The following is a 20,333-nucleotide window of genomic DNA, read 5'->3' on the forward strand; positions in this document are numbered from 1 at the left end:
CATTTCAAGTGCCCAGTAGCTACATGTGGCTAGTGACTGCCACATTAGAAAATACAGATATGGAACAGTTCCTTCGTTGCAAAAAATTCCATTGTACAGTGTTGGTACAACGTGATCTTTTAATCCACTATCAAATTAAGACAAATCTGTTGCCTGGACTGCATTTAACTCATTCCTATAGAGTGAATGTTTATGTCCCCTAAAATTCATGTTTTGAAACTTGATCCCCAAGGTAGTAGTATTAGAAGGTAAGGCCTTTGGGAGGTGATTAGGTTATGAGGGCAGACCCTCATGAATGGGATTACTGACCTTATAAAAGAGACCCCGGAGAACACCCTCACCCCTTCCTATCTCTATGTGAGGGCACAGTGAGAAGGAGCCATCTACAAACAAAGAAGTGGGTCTTCACATTCTGCTGATGTCTTGATCTTGGACTTCCCAGCCTCTAGAACTGTGAGAAATAAATATAAATGGTTGTTTATAAGCCACTCGGTCTTTGATATTCTGTTATTGCAGCCTGAATAGACTAAAACACCACTAATTCAATTAACATTTATTAAATGCCTACATTGTATGAAGCATTGCATCTCCCAGATACTCCAGGGATACAAGGACTTTTTTTTAAAGGATCCTGTCTCAGGTACATCACATATCAATGGAGGAAAACAGAAATGTTTTCTGGACTTGCCCCAGGAACACCAACCAACTATAACCAAGAAAAAAACAAGTACGATAAGTTCCAAAAGAACTTAGAAGCACAAAAGAAGTACATATATTGTGTGAGTAATCCTGGAGGCAAGAATATATAAATTCTTTTCTGATCTTTAAAAATAGCTTGGTCATTGTCCATTGTTCTGATGCTTTTGAAATATTGAAATGTTCATTGACATTTGATATGTAAATAATACAATGAATAAGATTTAAAGGCTTTTTTTTTTTTCTTTGAGACAGTCTCTCACTGTTGCCCAGGCTGGAGTGCAGTGGTGCAATCTCCACTGACTGCAACCTCCGCCTCCTGAGTTCAAGCTATTCTCCTGCCTCCCAGCTAATTGTTTGTATTTTTAGTAGAGACGGGGTTTCACTACGTTGGCCAGGCTGGCCTTGAACTCCTGATCTTGTGATCTGCCCGCCTCAGCCTCCCAAAGTGCTAGGATTACAGGCTTGAGCCACCACGCCCGGCCTTAAATAAGGCTCTTAATAAGGCATTATAGAGAAGCAATTACAGCACAGATTCTGGAAAGGGACTGCACAGGGTTCAAATCTAGATTCTGCTGTTTACCAGCTATGTGACCCTGGGCATGTTACTTAACTGTTCCGGGCCTCACTTTTCTCATCTGTCAACTTGGCTCTTATCTTACAAAGTTGTTATGAAGATTAAAAGAGTTAATGTCTGTAAGTACTTAGGATGGGGCCTGGCACTTAGTACTAAGTGCCAGCCCTTATTATTTTCTAAACGTGAATAACTACAGTGCTGGAATTTGAGCAGCTCAGAGTGAGCCTAAATGTTTCAATTGGTTCTGAACTGACCATAGAGGAGTTGGTAGTCTGTGGAAGTATTCTAGGCTCTGAGCAGTCAGTGAGATAGGGGTGATGTATGTGTGGTTGTCTTGACTCAGGTCCAAGCTGCCCTCCCTAGACTCCTTGAGGGACAGTGACACTAAAGAAATTTGCAAGCAGAAGGCCTGAGTTTCCAGTTTCCTCTCTGACATTCACTGAGAGGGAATTCTGCACTCTCATAGTAGTTAGTTATGGCCCGGTCATTTGTAAATTTGGCCAAATACTACCTCCTCATGTTCTATGTGCTTCTTTTTTTCTTTTCTTTTTTTCTTTTTTTTTTTTTTTTGAGGCAGAGTCTCTCTCTGTCGCCTGGCTCGAGTGCGGTGCCGTGATCTCAGCTCACTGCAACCTCTGACTCCCTGGTTCAAGTTATGCTCCTGCCTCAGCCTCCCAAGTAGCTGGGATTACAGGCACGCACCACCATGCCCAGCTAATTTTTGTATTTTTAGTAGAGACAGGGTTTCACCATGTTGGCCAGGATGGTCTCCATCTCCTGACCTTGTGATCTGCCCCCCTCAGCCTCCCAAAGTGCTGGGATTATAGGTGTGAGCCACTGCGCCCAGCCCCATGTGCTTATTTCTAAGTGAGATAAGTAATATGTCCTTTCATTGATTATGACGTCTCAATCTCTGAAAGATACCCCCTCGCTACAGCCTAGAAATTCAGTTTCTATGCTGATTACAATTGCATTCATTTCAGTTATATTTGCCTTTGGATTTCTCCAATATTCCCACTGCTTGGAGGCTGTCTTCCTATGGCATTTGTGTCTTTCTGCCCTTTAGATCATTTTTTGTAGCCTCTGCCTTTTTCTCTCACCTTTCAAGTGATGCTGGTACCCACCAGGATTGGTCTCACTAGATCACTAACAGAAACAATTAAAGGTTAGAAAACATTTAACAGATACAAAGCGCTATATAACTGTGAAATAATGCTTTGCACTATAAAATGCATATATCATTGCTTTTATTGCAATATGGGTTACCTGACTCATTTGTACCTACAAAGCCTACTTCTTAGGTACAAAATTCATCATGCAACATTTGGAAATATATATTATAAAAGCCATTTGTTGTACTGACTAACCACTTAGCACCTGCTTTTGAGTGTCTAGGGCTGTTGTTTATCTCCCTGCAACTGTCAACTTCGATCTTAAAGCCAAACTACAGAACTTTAGATTGTTTTCAACAGAGAAGACGTTGAAAAAAAAAAGAGTAAGGAAGTAAAACACACCATGCTGCTTATATTTTCCTTAATGCAAATTAGCTAGAGTTCTTCAGAAAAACAGGAAAGATGAATCAATTTACAGGGGGTCCCACTACAGTCTGTACTTCTGCTCTGAGGCGGTTTTCAGGCACCTCACTTGCACGAGTCCTACAAGACCCTGTGTCTAATGCTGTATTCTTTTTCTTAAAGAGTTCCCCCATCAGACGTATTAGCATCAAGCACCACAAAACCTCATATCCTCTGTTGGTGCCATAGTAATTATCACATTTGGCCACTGGCAGCTGCAATGTCAGGGTGGTGGGGGCAGGGGGGTGTGTGTTCTGTGCCAAGTGTTGATCTCTGCTGTGCAGAAGATTGTGCCCTACTTGGTCCAATTGTTCATGGAGTTGCTGACCCAGGGCCTAGGACACCATCTCTACTTTCATCAGGCAGCCCCTGTGGGCTGAGAACTCATTCCCTAAACTTCACTCCATATTTCTTCTTTAGAATCCTGCAGCTTTGAGAAGAGTGGCTCAAGTCAGTGAGAGAAGAGGCCATGTTTAGAAGCTATTCCTTTAATCCAGGGTTTCTCAGCCTCAGTGCTACTGATATTTTGGGCAAGATAATTATTTTTCTGGGGGGTTTCCTGTGTGTTACAGGATATTCAGCAGCATCTGTGGCTATTGCCCTGCTCCTGCCCCCCAAGTTGTGACAACCAAAATTGTCTTCAGGTAATGCCAAATGTCCCCTGGAGCAAAATCTCTATTCAAGAACTGGTGCTTAATCCAACATTCCAGTAAATACTCTCAGATGAAAACCCTCCTTTTCTCCTAAATAGCAAGATGCCCATCTGCTCATCTTGCTGCTCACAGGCAAGACTACTGCCACTCCAATGCAGACAGGACTTCTGACTGGTGAATTCAACATCCAAAAGCCAATTAGTTCTTAACAGATGACATGATCTCATATGTAGAAAATCCCAAAGTACACACACACACACACACACACACTCACACAATTATTAGAACTAATACACAAGTTCAACAAGATTACAGGATACAAGATCAATATACAAAAATCAATTGTATTTCTACAATTGATTTGAATAATTGAACATGAAATTAAGAAAACAATTCCAATGAATAATTGAACATAAAATTAAGAAAACAATGCCATTTACAATAGTATCACAGGGAACAAAATGCTTAGAATAAATTTAACAAAAGAAGTACAAAACTTGGACATGGAAAGCTATAAAATAAAACATTATTGAAAGAAATTAAAGAAGACCTAATTAAATGGAAAGACATTTCATTAGAAGATTTAATATCGTAAAATGGTAAAACTCCCCAAACTGATGTACGGCAATACTCCCCAAATTTAATAGCATAATCCTTAGAGAAATCCCAGCTGCTATTTTTTTTTGGCAGGAATTGATAAACTGATCCTAAAATTCATATAGAAATTCAAAGAACCCAGAATAGTTGAAAAAAATCTTGAAACAGAAGAACAAACTTGGAGAACTTAAACTTTTCAATTTTAAAATGTAAGCTGACAATAATCAAGCCAGGATGGTACGGGTACAAAGATGGACAGACAGTAGTCAATGGAATAGAACTGAGAGTCCTCGGCCGGGTGCGGTGGCTCACTCCTATAATCCCAGCACTCTGGGAGGCCAAGGTGGGTGGATCACCTGAGGTCGGGAGTTCAAGACCAGCCTGACCAACCAGGAGAAACCCTGTCTCTATTAAAAATACAAAATAAGCTGGGCGTGATGGCGCATGCCTGTAATCCCAGCTACTTGGGAGGCTGAGGAGGGAGGATGTCTTGAACCTGGGAGGCGGAGGTTGTGGTGAGCTCAGATCACATCATTGCACTCCAGCCTGTGTAACAAGAGTGAAACTTCATCTCAAAAAAAAGGAAGAAGAATTGAGAGTCTTCTTGTATTTATGGTCAAACGACTTTTCAACAAGGGTGCCAAGAGAGTCAACGACGGAAATAATAGTCTTATCAACAAATGTTGCTGGAACAGCGGGATAGCTACATGCAAAAGAATTAAGTTGGACCCCTACTTCACACCATATACAAATTTAACTTAAAATGTATTAAAGACCTAAATGTAAGAACCAAAAGTATGAAACTTGTAAAAGATAACATAGAAGTAAATAGTCATGATATAGGATTAGGCAATGGTTTATTAGATTTGACCCCAAAAGCACAAGCAACAAAACAAACAAAAGCAAATACATTGGACATCATTTAAATTAAAAATTTTATACTTCAAAGGACACCATCAAGAAAATAAAGACAATCCACAAAATGATGTAAAATGTTTGCAAATCATATATTTGACAAAGGACTTGTATCCAGAATACACAGAGATCACTTACAACTTAACAATTGAAAGATAATCCAGTTTTAAAAGAGACAAAGAATTTAAATAGATATTTCTCCAAAGAAGATATACAAATGGCCAAAAAGCACATGAAAAGACATTCAACATCATTAGCTATCAGGAAAATGCAAATCAAAACCACAATAAGATACCACTTCACACCCGCTAGGATGGCCGTAATTAAAAAAACAAAAACAAAAACAAAAATCTGGCAATAACAAATGTTGGCAAGGATGTGGAGAAATTGGGGTCCTCATACATTGCTGGTGGGGATGTAAAATGATGCAGCCACTTTGGAAAACAGTTTAGCAGTTCCCCAAAATGTTAAACATAGATTTATAATGATCCCACAGTCCTATTTCTAGGTATTGAATTAAAATATGAGAATGAGATATGAGAAATATGAATGAGAGTTTGAAACACGTTTCTACAAACAAATGTTTATAGTAGCATTCTTCGTAATAGACACAAGTGGAAACAACACAAATGTCCATCAGCTGATGAATGGATAAATGCAATGTGCTGTACTGGTATACCCATACAATGGAATTTTATTCAACAATAAAAAGGAATGCAGGGCTGATACATGCTGCATTGTGGATGAACCTTGGAAACATGCTAAATGAAATAAGTCACATACAAACAACCACATATTGTACAATTTCATTGAATGAACTGTCCAGAATTGGCAAATCTATAGAGACAGAAAGTAGATTAATGGTTGTCAGGGTCTGGGGGGATGGGGTAATGAAGAATGACTGCTAGTGGATATGGGGTTTCTTTTCGGAATGATAAAAATGTTATGGAAATAGTTAGTGGTGATGGTTACACAATATTGTGAATATACTAGAAACCACTAAATTGTACATTTAAAAAATAAACTAGAAAAATGACAGAGCAATTGGAATGCAAAAAAATAAAAAAGCCAACCCTTGGCAGAAAAACAGGATTTCTATAAAAACTTCATCAGAGAGGGTCTTATGGAGAATAGAAGCTGGGGATGATGATAACCTGGCACCTCTTAGTAAGGGTTGGGGAAAATGCCTTTTCACCTTATCATACCAGCTGCACCAAATATATCACAGGAAATGGCACTGCTGAAGGTCCCACCCTCTCCAACACCTCCCATGTTGTCTGGTCTATAAGTTAGTCTGATGAAACTTTAAGATCTCACAGGAGGGAGCCACTGATAAAACCCACAGGGAAAGGCCCAGAAAAAGACTTGCTTGCAAAGTATGATACACCAAGCGCCAGGAGCAATGGTGCAAGGATTACGTGCCTCCCTTATTCCCATAATGAAGATGAGGTTTCCGTCCAGGAACCGAACCCACAACTTACTCCTAGTTTTTACCCATTGTAGAAATCTACCTCCTTTTAGGTTTGCCCCTTGCCAATTACATCAGAATCAGGACTGCCCTCTTTTGCAGTTTATTTTAAATAGAGAAAAAAAGAAGGTAAAAGAACAGTGCCAGGCACTGTCCAAGGCACTGGATAATACAACAATAAACAAAACAGAGCCAAATTCCTGCCCTTTGGAACTTACATTCTAATCGCTTGATGCCAACCTTTTTTCCAGGAGCGTGACATGTTTTTTATTTAAATTCATGCCACATTGTTATGATATAGCTACTATTATAATACCCATTACCCATGAGGAAAACTGGTGGAAATAATAGTCTTATCAACAAATGGTGCTGGGACAATGGGAGGCCTCATTACGCCTCTAAACTCACACTGTAAGGGGTGGGCCAAGATTTGAACCCAAGCAACTCACTCTAGGAGCTGAGCACTGAACTGCTATGTCCACAGTTCCCAAACCAGGGTGGCCTAGAGGGCCACAGGGAGGAAAGTCCTGCAGGATCTTTTACCTTTTGAGAGAAACACAGACCCATCTTTCAGGAACCACATTTACTACTACTATTCAGTTGTTTGGAATTAAACTAAAAAATAAAACCATTAGGTATTCCTTTTGACCTCGGGGCACTGTGAAATATTATGGAGATGCTACAGGCACCATGAACTGAGAACACTTGGGAACTTCTTCACTATGCTATTGGCTATTTATATGTCTGGTACCTCCTCTAGACTGAGAACTCCTGAGAGCAGCCTGGCACACAGTAGGCACAACAGCAGTGTTTGTTGAATGAACGAAGAATAGAATAGAAGTAAGAAGAGATTTATAAGGGAATTGGAGCCGAGATATCAGCAGCGGGGACAACAGAGAGAAGAAATGGGAGAAGAGGGTGCAACATTTGAAGAATAAAAATTATGTGGGGAACATAATACAGCAAAAGGCAGTACAGTGAAATTGTTAAGTTGTTGCTCTCTGAAGCCAGACTACCTGACTTTCAATCCCAGCTCTACTACATACTAGCTCTGTAATCTTGGGCAAGTTATTTAACTTCCCTTGGCCTCAGTTTTCTCATCCATGACAGGGAGTTAGAGTTATTATGACTGGTTAAATGAGTCTACATGAATAGACTACTTGCAACACTGTCTAGCACACGGTAATTGTTTCATATGTATTGTTTGATATCATTATTAGTATTACTCGGGTTCTATTCAACCAGGTTTATTTTTTCATAAATTTGAAGTCATTTGGACTCTAAGAGGATGGGACATCAGCCAAGCTGGCAGCAGCCAGGATGGCCCACTGTCCCCTTTAGCCTGGGACTGAGAGGTTTCCCTGGAGATGAGATTTTCATTGCTAAAACTGGGGAAAGTTTTGGGGAAACTGGGATGAGTTGGTCGCCCTAGTGGCTGTCATCTCTAACTCCTGAAGGCTTAATTTAATTGTAGGCTTATTCCTAGCTCAGGAGAGGTCATTTCCTTGGAGGCCCAGAAGAGGCGACAGTGAAGCATTCAGGTTGTGATGTGTCTAAGCCCCATGAGGCAAGGAGTGTGCAATTTAAGGCAGTAAGGCATACATGATTCGATTTATGGCAACGTTCTAAGAACAGAGGAAAGGATCCATCGCTACCCACCTTCATAAGTGCACCAAGTTGCTCAAACACTTTATGTTTTTGAGAGTTTTCAGAGGAGGGGAAAAAGGGGAAACAATTGCTTTAATTAAATTTTATAGATAATTCAGATGACCTAAATATTATTGGACCATGTGAATACATACACCAAAAAAAGCCTTCCTCCACTCTTGTCATCTAGCCAGCCAGCTCCCTACACACAGAAACATCCTTCCAAGAGTTCTTTAGCCACATGCAAGAAAATACCAATATATATTCTTATTTTTACCTTGTTTCTGGCATTAGAGACCTTAAAGGTGGCTGCAAGCATTCTGATCACTACAGAGGCTATGCTTTAAGAAACATGCAGCCCAGAGTCAAGCTCTAAAAGACTATTCCCCTTCTGAGTCCACTGACAAATTGAGGATTGGGACCTACAGAATTAAAGACAAGCCCCTAAGAGGCAGTGACTACATCAAGGCCCAGCTACCTGGCTGGCTACCTTCATAGAGGTCTCCTTTATCTCTTTACTCTCTTGCCTCCATAGAAGAACTGCAGTTTTTTACATATTCATTGTCAAGATTCACAACCACTTTTACATAGAATTGTTGGTGGTCATTTCATTTTTATTTCCTTTGTCATATTGCCCATTCAGGATGCTTGACACCTCTCTCCCCCTACGCCTACAAGTTAACCTCATGATTCCCTTTATCTCAGTTTCTAACTGGTGGTTTTTGTTTTGTCGACTAATTCTACCTTTAGGTACTTGAAACTCCTACCCCAAAAGTTATGTGGGATGGGGGAAAGATGCTGTAGGTGTGGGCTGGTTCACTCCAACAGTTTGTCCAACCTCTGCCTTTGCCCTCGCGTGCCATTGCCCCACCCCTCTCTGCTTGCCATTCTTACGTCCTCTCTCTTTTTCTGTGTTTACTTCCTTCTCATATCTCAAACCTTCCACCTGAGTTCACTTACATTCTGACTGCTGTACCTTTAGAATTTCTTTGAATAAGGGACATCTAGTATTAAGTTGTGTTTTTCCTTTACAAATGTCTTTATTGCCTTCATTACTGAAAGTTATTGTCACTGAGAAATATATACAACTCTGCATTGGTAGCTATTATCTTTCAGAATAATGAAAATATCATTTCTGTTAAATGTATTTTAGACCTTATCACTTTACAGTCCAGGCATCTTAAGCTGTCTTCCATTTTCTTCCCATCTTTTTTTTCGCCTCTTAGTGTATTCTGGATACATTTTTTTTTCAGAGAGGGTCTCTGTTGCCCATTCTAGAGTACATTGGCATGATCACGGCTCACTGCAACCTCGATCTCCCTGGCTTCAGTAATCCTCCCACTTCAGCCTCCCAAATAGCTGGACTATAGGCATGTGCCACCACACTAAGCTAATTTTTTTTTTTTTTTAGTAGAGACTAGGTCTTGCTATGTTGCCTAGGCTGTTTTTGAACCCCTGAGCTCAAGTGATTCTCCCGCCTTGGCTTCCCAAAATGCTGTGATTACACTGAACCCATGGATACATTTTTCTGTATCTAATGCTACTGTTAAGCCCATCTATTGAGTTTTTAATTTGAGTTATTATTTTCATTCCTAGACATTCTAGACATTTCTAAACATTTAGTTCTTTTTCAACTATGCTAGATCACCTTTTATATTTTCTATATCTGCAGAAATTTTTTCAAGCTTGTGTCTAATAATTCCAATACTTCAATTATTTGTGGGTCTGTTTCTACTTTCTATTGTTCCTGTTCTTGCTCATGATGCCTCATTTCCTGTGGTTGGTTATTTTTGGCTGTGTGCTTCTCATCACCTTAGAAAAGTTTTATGTGGGGGTTCTTTGAGGTCAAGGATAAAGGTGCCTCCTCTGTAGAGAATTTGTTTTTGTAGTTGCCGCATAAAAACTGTACTATTTAGCCTGGGATCACTTTAAATTCATGGCTTGAGGTTCTTTTGGACCACCCAGATGATGTAAATTTTAGGTAAAAATTTTTGTTAGAGCTACTTTGTAGTTAAAAAAAAAAAAAAAAAAAATCTCAGGATGGGGATTTCCCTCTTGGTCAGCTCAGCATAAAGGCAACTTCCTTTGCATTCCCCTGGAGATGGTGTTGGTGTTGGTTATATTTCTGGTCTTGGGGTACCTTGAGTGCTTTGATTTATTTCCCTTCACCCCAACAAGTAGAATTTTGAAGTTGCTGGGACTGACAAATGATCTCAGGATAAAGATGGCTGCTGTGATCACTTATCTCTCTGGGTTCTCACTTTTGTTCAGATATCTTTTGTTATTTGTTGGATCTCCCTTGTCTTAAGGGCTAATTTAAAAATATTTTAGCCAGCATTTTAAATTGCTTTCAGTGGGAGGGTTGGTATGAATAACCTAGCTTGCCATTACCAAAAATAGCAGTACAATTTTTTAACAGCTGCATAATTTTCTATTGTATGCATATACCAGTGTTATTTAACCACTCTCCTATGATGGATATTTATGTTGTTTTTATGTTTTGTATTATAAATAATAGTGCAGCGAAAATTCTTCATCCACCATGTATGCATCACATATATATTACACACACACACAGACACACACACACACACAGGCACACACACATCTTTCTGTATGGTAAGTGTTGAGAAGTAGATTTCAGGATCAGATTTTATTATACATTTTTCTTTTGTTTTTTACTTTTGAGAGCTATTAACAAGCTACACTCCAACATACCAGCAGTGTAGGAGAGCTTCACCACAGCCTCGAATTTGGGGGAAGGCAGATATTTCTTAAAGCTATGTTCTCAAATGCATGCCATCTTGGCTTGTCTAGAAATTGTGGCCATGAGATTGTGATCAAGGTGGGGATCTTCCTGGGTAGGACCACAGCTGCTTTCAAAACCTACCATAAGATGAGTATTAATTGAGGGCTCAATCATATCCTCAAGCCCCATAGTATCTGGACTTAAAAAAAATATAGTAAGCCCATTAAGGATATTGACCAAGTTGGAATTTAATACTAATGCTGGTCTCTCAAAGATACAGTGCAGAGAGACCTGAATGGCCTCTGAATTAGTGGGCTAGGGAACTACTTCTCCAAGAATGAAGTTGTCCACATAGCTCTGAAAGTTTTCTAGAAATTTTAGTCATGGAATAAGCTTTGTCTATTTTTAAAATGTGTGGATATTGTTATTGATAAAGGCTCTAATCCAGGCAAAAGGAACAATTCTTAATCAATACCTACTGTAGGGGCTGAATTATATCACCCCCAGATTCTTTTTCTTTCTTTCTTTTTTTTTTTTTTCTTTTGAGACAGAATTTTGCTCCTGTCCTCCAGGCTGGAATGCAGTGGCGAGATCTCAGCTCACTGCAACTTCCACCTCCCAGGTTCAAGCAATTCTCCTGTCTCAGCCTCCTGAGTAGCTGGAATTATAGGCACCCACCACCACACCTGGCTATTTATATTTTTAGTAGAGATGGGGTTTCGCCATGTTGGCCAGGCTGGTCTCGATCTCCTGACCTCAGGTGATCTGCCTGCCTCAGGCTACCAAAGTGTTGGGATTACAGGCATGAGCCTAATCCCCAATATCTCAGAAAGTGACTGTGTTCAGAGATAGTCTTTAAAGAGGTAATTCAGGTTAAATGAGGTTTCTGGAATGGGGCCTAATCCAATGTGACTGCTGTCCTTCTAAGAGAAGATTAGGACATAGATACACACAGAGGGAAGACCATGTGAAGACACAGGGAGAAGACAGCCATCTGCAAACCAAGGGGAGAGGCTCCACAATAAATCGACCCTACTGCTACCATGATCCTGGACTTCCAGCCTCCAGATAAATTTCTGTTGTTTAACCCCCCCAGTCTGGGGTATTTGTTATGGCACCCCTGGCAAACAAAAACAGTTAAGCATGGCTGAGGAATTGTTCATCCTATCTGATGTTAAACTGCCTAAAACTCTGAGTTAAAGAAAATATGGTGAGTGGAAACTTATTTCATAACTTACTTGCCTGCCTCTTCTCTACTTATTTTAATACAGTTCTTAAGGAGTCCATAGGGTGATTTATAGCTTGGTGCAAAAAGAATTACAGTTTTTGCCATTGAAAGCAAAACCAAAAACCACAATTACTTTTGCACCAACTGAATAATTTTGAGATGAATGAAAAAATTTTTTTTGAAACTTTCAGAACTGTGATATTTCATTATCCTTGCATTTTGTGAAAGTAGTATGATATTAAATGACATGATGGACACATGACAACTAGAACTTTTTGAGTATGATTTTAAGATAGACAGGGCAGGACTTAATACTTCTCTGGGCACTGTGCTCCCTCATCATGGAAAGCAGAGTCCAGGTTGACCCTTGGTCCCTAGCACAGGTACACATTCAATAGAAACCCCACACTGTATGACTGGCCATTTGAGTGGGATGGATTACACATGCTTCTGTTGAGGGAGGCGATCTGGGACCTGAATCCTTTCTCTGAAGGATTACTTAGAGACCAGCTCCTACACCTGTTAAGCTAAGATTTCGAACTTCTCACTGTGTCTCTTTCAGTAGATGAGGGTGGAATTTGGCCCAGAAGGCAGTGTCAGGAGGTGCATGCTGGGATGGTCCACAGAATACCTGTTTACTAGTGAGTTGAAGGGCGGCCCCTTTGGGCACAATTTGCCAACTGTTGACATATGTTTATGAATATAGAAAAATAAAATCTTTGCTTAATAAACTTCTCTTTTTTTATTTTATAGACTGCTTTTAAGAAAATATTTTGCCTTTTTTTGAAGACAATTTTTAAAAATCTTCATTTCATATTCTTCTGGCCAAAGGAATTTACTTTTGTTAAGCATGGGGAAAAAGCTCAATGCTTGGGGGTCTTTCTCTTTCTATATTTTGAATTTAATGGCTTTCTGAGTCATAGTCTGTTGGCATGTACTATAGATATCCATTCAAATTACTGAAGACCTGGGTGAAAATAATTTCTTGGTACACATGCCTAATTGTCATACCCATATTTCCCTAGAGCATATCACTGTTCTGAAACCATTAAGTGATTGTGCAAACTTAAATATAAAAGACAAACTTGAATGATAACAATCTTAAAAAAATTAAGATATTTGTATTAGTCAGTTTTCATGCTGCTAATAAAGATATACTCAAGACTGGGTAATTTATAAAGAAAAGAGGTTTAACTGACTCACAGTTCTGCAGAGCTGGGGAGGCTTCAGGAAACTTACAACCATGGCAGAAGGGGAGGCAAACACTTCCTTCTTCACATGGCAGCAGCAAAGAGAAGTGCAGAGTGAAGGTGGGGGAAAGCCCCTTATAAAACCATCACATCTCATGAGAACTTCACATCTCATGAGAACTCACTATCATGAGAATAGCACGGGGGAAATGCCCTCATGATTCAATTACCTCCCACCAGGTCCTGCCCATGACATGTGGAATTATAGGAACCACAATTCAAGATAAGATTTGTGTGGGGACACAGCCAAACCATATTATTATCAAACTTCAATAACTTTACTAAAAATAAAGAAAACACACCATAGCTAATTCCAAATAATTTGAGATTACTCTCAAACTTCCCATATTTTTTCAGATTATAACATAAACCTGAATTGGAAGTCTATAAAATTATTACAAATTGCAAAAACAATATGTTTTATTTTGAAATAGTTTCAAAATCACAGAAAAGTTGCAGGAACAGTTCAAAGAGCTCCTATATGTCCATCACTCAGAGATCCCATTCATTTCACTAATTGTCTCAATAATGTCCTTAGGGAAATGATCTAATACAGTGTCATGTGTGGCCTTTGGTTGTCATGCCTCTTCAGTCTCTTTCAATCCAGAACAATTCCATAGTCCTTCCTTGGCTTTCATGACTGTAACATTTTTTAAGATCATGGGCAAGTTATTTTAGTAGAATGTTCCTCAATTTAGGGGACTTCAATGTTTCCTCATTATTAGAGCCAGGTTATGCATGCATTTTTGAGGGAATATTACAAAAGCAATCCCAAGTTCTTACATCCTGTCAGTTGGCACATGATTTCAATCTGGTGATGTTACATTTGATGTTATACTTGAGTAAGGTGGTTTCTGCCAGGTTACTTTACTAGAAAGTTATTCTTTTTCCTTTATAATGAATATGTCTTTTGTGGAAACATACTTTGAGACTATGTAAATATTTCATTTGTCTTCTAACTCTTGCCCACAAATGTTAGCATTCATTGATGTTTCTTGCCTGAATCAGTTATTACTATGATCATTGCCAAATGGTGATTTTCTATTATTTCTTCTACATTTAATAGCTAGCATCTGCTAAAAAGAGGAACTTTCTCTTTTTTCCATTTATTTATTAGTTTGTTTAAATATGATTGGACTCAATGATACTTTATTCAGTGTGTTAATGGTTCAACTGGCTTCAAACTGGCTTCTATGTCCTTTTGACATGCCCCCATCATTTTTGAGTACGTCATTACTTCCTGACATTAAGTTATTGTTTAGACTGGACTCAGTGGCTCACGCCGGTAATCCTAGCACTTTGGGAGGCCCAGGTGGGCAGATTGTTTGAACTCGGGAGTTTGAGACCAGCCTGAGCAACGTGGCGAGACCCCATCTCCACACACACACACACAAAATATAAAAATTAACTGGATGTGGTGGTGCCCGCCTGTAGTCCCAGCTACTTGGGAGGCTGAGGTGGGAGGATGGCTTGAGCCTGGGAGACAGAGGTTGCAGTGAGCTGAGATTGCACCACTGCACTCCAGCCTGGGCAACAGAGAGCCAGACCCTGTCTCAATAATAATAATAATAATAATAATAATAATAATAATAATATGTTATTTTTCAGACTCAAAAAAAGCAGAAGCAAATTGTGCTTTTGCTGCACCAGCCCTGAAATCTGTCTTTCTTTTTTTCTAAGATCTCTTCTGTTAGTGGAAAATGGTTTCTAGAAATCTGTAAGCTACGTAGGCTTACTGCTATTGGCCTATTGCTGCTTCCAGGATCTCTCAGTGGACAGAACAAGGACAGAACATTGAAACATCTAGATTCATTTTTATATCTATCTAATTTTATATATATATATAAGTTTATAGCAGTTCCTCCACTTCAATTCAAACACAATCCTTTCACCTTTTCATATTTAAAATTCTCTTATCAGGCAGCAAAGGAACCCAGCTGCATAATCCTCAATATACAGTTATCCCTTCATATCCATGGGGAGATTGGTTTTAGGCCGTCCCAAGGATACCACAAGCTGCAGATGCTAAAGTCCCTGATCTAAAATGGCATAGTATTTGCATATAACCTAATCATATCCTCCTGAATACTTAAAAAATTATTTTGGAGACACGGTCTCTCTCTGTTGCTCAGGCTGGATTGCAGTGGTGCAAGCATGCCTCACTGCCATCTCAACCTCTGGAACTCAAGCAGTCCTCCCACTTCAGCCTGCTGAGTAGCTAGGACTACAGGCATGTGCCACCATACACAGTTAATTGTCTAAATTTTTTATAGAGATGGCATCTCACTATGTTGCCCAGGCTGGTCTCAAACTCCTGGCCTCAAGCAATCCTCCCCTCTCAGCCTCCCAAAGTGCTGGGATTACAGACATGAGCCATCACGACCAGCCTGTCTGAATACTTTAAATCATCTCAAGATTACTCATAATACTAAATACAACGTAAATGCTATGTAAATACTTGTTTTACTATATTATTTGGGGAATAATGACAAGGAAAAAAGTCTGCACATGTTCAGTGCAGATGTCGTTTAAAAAATATTTTGATGTACAGTTGGTTGAATTCACAGATGTGGAATCTATAGCTAGGGAGGGCCGACTGTATTTATTTGTTCAGCCCCCCTGTGTGCAACAAATCCTCCAGCCTGCTGGGCCACCACCCGCTCAACTACTTTCTAACTTTCCTTCTTCTTGGGCATCTCCAGTGATTCTTAAAATGAGTGATTAAGTAGAAAGGAAAGAAAAAAGGAGTGAGAAAAGGAGGAGGAAAAGAAGAAAGAATAAAAGTAAAGAAGGAAGGATGGATATTAATTGTTAATATTGATCATGGAAAAGCATGTGAGTAGAAAATTCATGAATTAGGGAAAGAAAATACAAAATTAGGGATCTGCCTGGTTGAGAAGGTAGTTACTAGGTGAGACTAGGTTGTGCTGCAGTAATAAACTGCATTTTAGGTAATAAAGACCCTAAAATCTTAGTGGTTTAAAACAATGCATGTCATGAGTGGCTCTGCAAGGTAAGTGCTCTCTGTGGGGTGCTCAGCGCTCCAGTGTGCTTTGACCTCATCATCCCTCTGTCTTAAGATGTTACCATTGCCATCCAAGCCTTCAGGGATCACTGAGGTGGGGGAAGAGAACATGTGACCAGCTCTTACATGCTTCCTCATGGAAGAGACACACATCAATTCTGCTCACTATTTATTGGCTAAAGAGTCAGGTGACCACTCATAATTTTAAAGGGGCAAGGAAGAATAGTCTTCCCACTGCCCATGGTAGCAGAACAGAAAATGCTGGTAAGCACAGGGATAGTTACCACAAAAGCTGTTTTCTCCCAACTGTTAGGAAAAGCTAGCAATATTGAGACTATTCAGAGTCATCTTTTTTTTTTTTGTAAAAAAATTTTATCATGTCCCCTTTGCCATAAATATTCTTGAAACCCAAGATAATTAAGATAAAGGTCACATTATAGATACCAAGAAAATCATCTGAAAATTATTTACTTTGACTTTACATGGAACTGAAATCTGAATTTAGAGATGGTTCACATCGTTTCCACTCTGAAACACTTTTTAGTAAAGATTGAAGTCACTGATTCTAGAATAGGGCTGCACATTAGAATCACTTGTGGAGATTTATAAAAATTGCTGCCTGAATGAACCTTGTTCTTGGAGATTCAGATGGAATTGGCCTGGGTGGGTCTAGACAGCAGTAGTTTTTAAAACTCTCCAGGTGAATCTAATGCAAAAGTCAGGCTTGGAATCCCTGCTTCTAGCCCTGACACCATTGTACTCCCACTGGTCCTTCAGCCTGCATGTCAATTCCTAAAGGAAACCTCACCAACTCCTAAGTCTAGTGATGTGCTCCTATGTCTCTCTGTGCTTTCTGTCTTATTCTCTTTGGAGATGGAGTCTCGCTCTGTAGCCCAGGCTGGAGTGCAGGAGCACGATCTCAGCTCACTGCAACCTTCGCCTCCCAGGTTCAAGCAATTCTCCTGCCTCAGCCTCCCAAGTAGCTGGGACTACAGGCGTATGACACCATGCCCTGCTAATTTTTTGTATTTTAGTAGAGACAGGGTTTTACCACGTTGCCCAGGCTGGTCTCCTGAGCTCAGGCAATCCACCTGGCTTGACCTCCCAAAGTGCTAGGATTACAGGTGTGAGCCACCGCATCCGGACTTCTGTTTTATTCTTTATCACACTGTGCTCTGTTTGCCTGGATGCTTTGCTATATTTAGCTGTAAGCTCTATAATGGTAGGGACATGTGGTCTTCATTTTTTGAATGCACAGTCCCTGACATAGATGCCTACCTAACACATAGTAAATGCTCAATTAATGTGCATTGAATAATTAATACATAATATTGGACTTAGAACTTTCTTTATATTGCTTCCTGTTCCAGTGTAAAGCTTGGAAGGACAGACATAGGGTTAGGAAATTAGTTTATTTGGATCCTTTATGAATAACTGATAGATATGGACCTCTTTTAAAATGATCCCGGACTATGTACACAATGAACATTTGTAAGATGGAGTAAAAGCAGAAAGTAGGCTAGGTGCAGTGGCTCATGCCTGTAATCCCAGCATTTTGGGAGGCTGAGGAAGGCAGATGGCTTGAACTTAGGAGTTCGAGACCAGCCTGAGAAACATGGCAAAACCCTGTCTCTACCAAAAATATTTACAAAAATTAGCCAGCGTGGTGGCACACTTATTGTCCCAGCTACTCGGGGCACTGAGACGAGAAGATCACTTGAGCCCAGGAGGTTGAGGCTGCAGTGAACTGAGATTGTGCCAACGCACTCCAGCCTGGGTGACAGAGTGAGATCCTGTCTCAAAAACAACAAACCCAAAAAGAAACAAACAAACAAAACCCACAAAAATGGCAAAACAAACAACAACAACAAGCAAGTAAACATTTGATGCTTTTCATTTGAACTCGTTTACAGGTTAAATACACTGGGAAATTTTCTTAAGATAATCAGAAATGGCTAATCTATTTTCCTAAGCATGTTGTAGCTGTATGCCTTTAGATAATAATTATAGTGCCTGCAAGGTAAAGGATAAACTTCTCTGTTATTCAAAGACCTTTGCAATCTCTTCCCAGCCTGCCTTTCTAACTTCTCCCAGCTGAGTGAAGGTGGAAAGAGAGTACATTTTGAATTCAGAAGCCTCAGAGTCAAATTGCTATTCCACAGTATTCTATCTGAGAATCTTAGGCCTGTTTCTTAATTTCTCTGGGCCCCAATTTCTCCATCTGTAAAACAGGGAAAAAGGAGCTACCTCTCGCAATTGTTTTGAAGGTTAAGATATTGCATCTGATGGTGCTTTGTAAAGTGCAAAGCCCACTGCAAACAATTCTTAATATTAGTTGCCAAACAGAGTTACTGATAGGTGTCACCCTTTAGATGAGTACCTGAAGTTTCTCAACCTGGCGCCTTCCCCGGCTGAGAGTACTTTTTCTTGTCATTCTATCTATCCAGTTTTTATGCTCAGTAGTTATTAGTCTCCTTCCCTCCCTTCTTGAATTGTTATTTCTCAATACGTCTGGGCAATGGAACTCAAGCCGTGATGCAGCGATGGGAGGAAGATGCAGCAGTGGTTTGTCTTTTCTGTGGCACTGCAAGTGGAGAACAGGGTAGGAAAGAAACAGTAATGCCTGCAAGCATCTGCTCACTAATCTCAAATGTGCTATTTACTTTTAATTATTTATTATAATACTTCAAAGCGTATTTTGTAAAATTAATAAAGCCTGAGTAATTTGAAAGCTCTCCATTTAGCTTGCCAATACATCTTTGCTGAGAAATGCAGTTGAGTGGAATTCTGAGAGAATGATTTGATCTATGGGCCAGGGACAGAAGGATTACTGAGGATTTTTATATGTTCTTAGAATGCCTTTCTATTTCAGGAGAAAAATAAAACAAACATAAAGCAAACTCCACTTCATAGAAGCAAGCCAAGTTATACCAGAAAATCTCTTATTACTTAGTGAAAAAGAGAATTTCTACTCTAAATCACACTCCTTATGTTTACATATATTAAATATAGAATGAAAAGAATTTAGAAAGCAAAAACAATGTTTATAAGTGAACTTTTAAAATCAGATGCAGACATGTAAATGAAAATGTTACCATTGTATGAGGACCTATGTTAATTTTTGCATAACATTTGTTTCCAGGGGTTCCTGTTGAGATTAAAGTAAATGCATTTACCAGCATACATGTCATGGAAGACTGACTCTGCACCATGCTCTGTGACAAAAGGCTTCAAGATTAAACCGGTTTGGTAAATCCTCTTCTTGGAGATGCGCAATGCATGTCTGCCTATTAAATCTCTGAGTGCTCCAGCAGTAGAGATCCTGTTGAAATTTAACTTTGTTGTTCTTAAATTTCCTTGATTGTGGAGCCTTTTAAAACAATTATTTCACCTATTAACAGCTGAAAACATGCTGTCCTTTAGAGTACTTCTTGGGAAGCTCTGAACGACGTCAATTAAATACATTCACTTGCCCCGCTCATCCACAGTGTCCTTTCTGGAATGGCCTTGCAATAACAGTTAGGTAAATTTTTACATAAAGCATAATGTGCTTTAAAACTAGTCATAAAAGGATTTTTCTTGGTAAGAGCTTTATTGGGATATAATTCATATAACATGCAATTCACCCATTCAAAGTGTACAATTGCATGGTTTTTCGTATCTTCACAGAGTTGTGCAAGCATCCCCATGGTAAATCTTAGAACATTCTCATCGCCTCAAAAAAGAAAATTCATTTGTTTTAGCTATGATCCCCTATTCCTCTATCCCTCCACTCCACCCCTAAGGAGAAACTAATCCATCTTCTGTCTTTATAGATTTGCCTATTATAGATATTTTATGTAAATGGAATCATACAGTATGTGGCCCTTTGTGCCTGGTTTCTTTCACTCAGCGTAGTGTTTTCAAGGCTTTCATGTTATAGCATCTATTAGTACTTTACTCCTTTAAAGGTTT

Source organism: Gorilla gorilla, chromosome 6 (genome assembly GCF_029281585.2).
Source record: "Gorilla gorilla gorilla isolate KB3781 chromosome 6, NHGRI_mGorGor1-v2.1_pri, whole genome shotgun sequence".
In the NCBI taxonomy this organism is placed as follows: domain Eukaryota; kingdom Metazoa; phylum Chordata; class Mammalia; order Primates; family Hominidae; genus Gorilla; species Gorilla gorilla.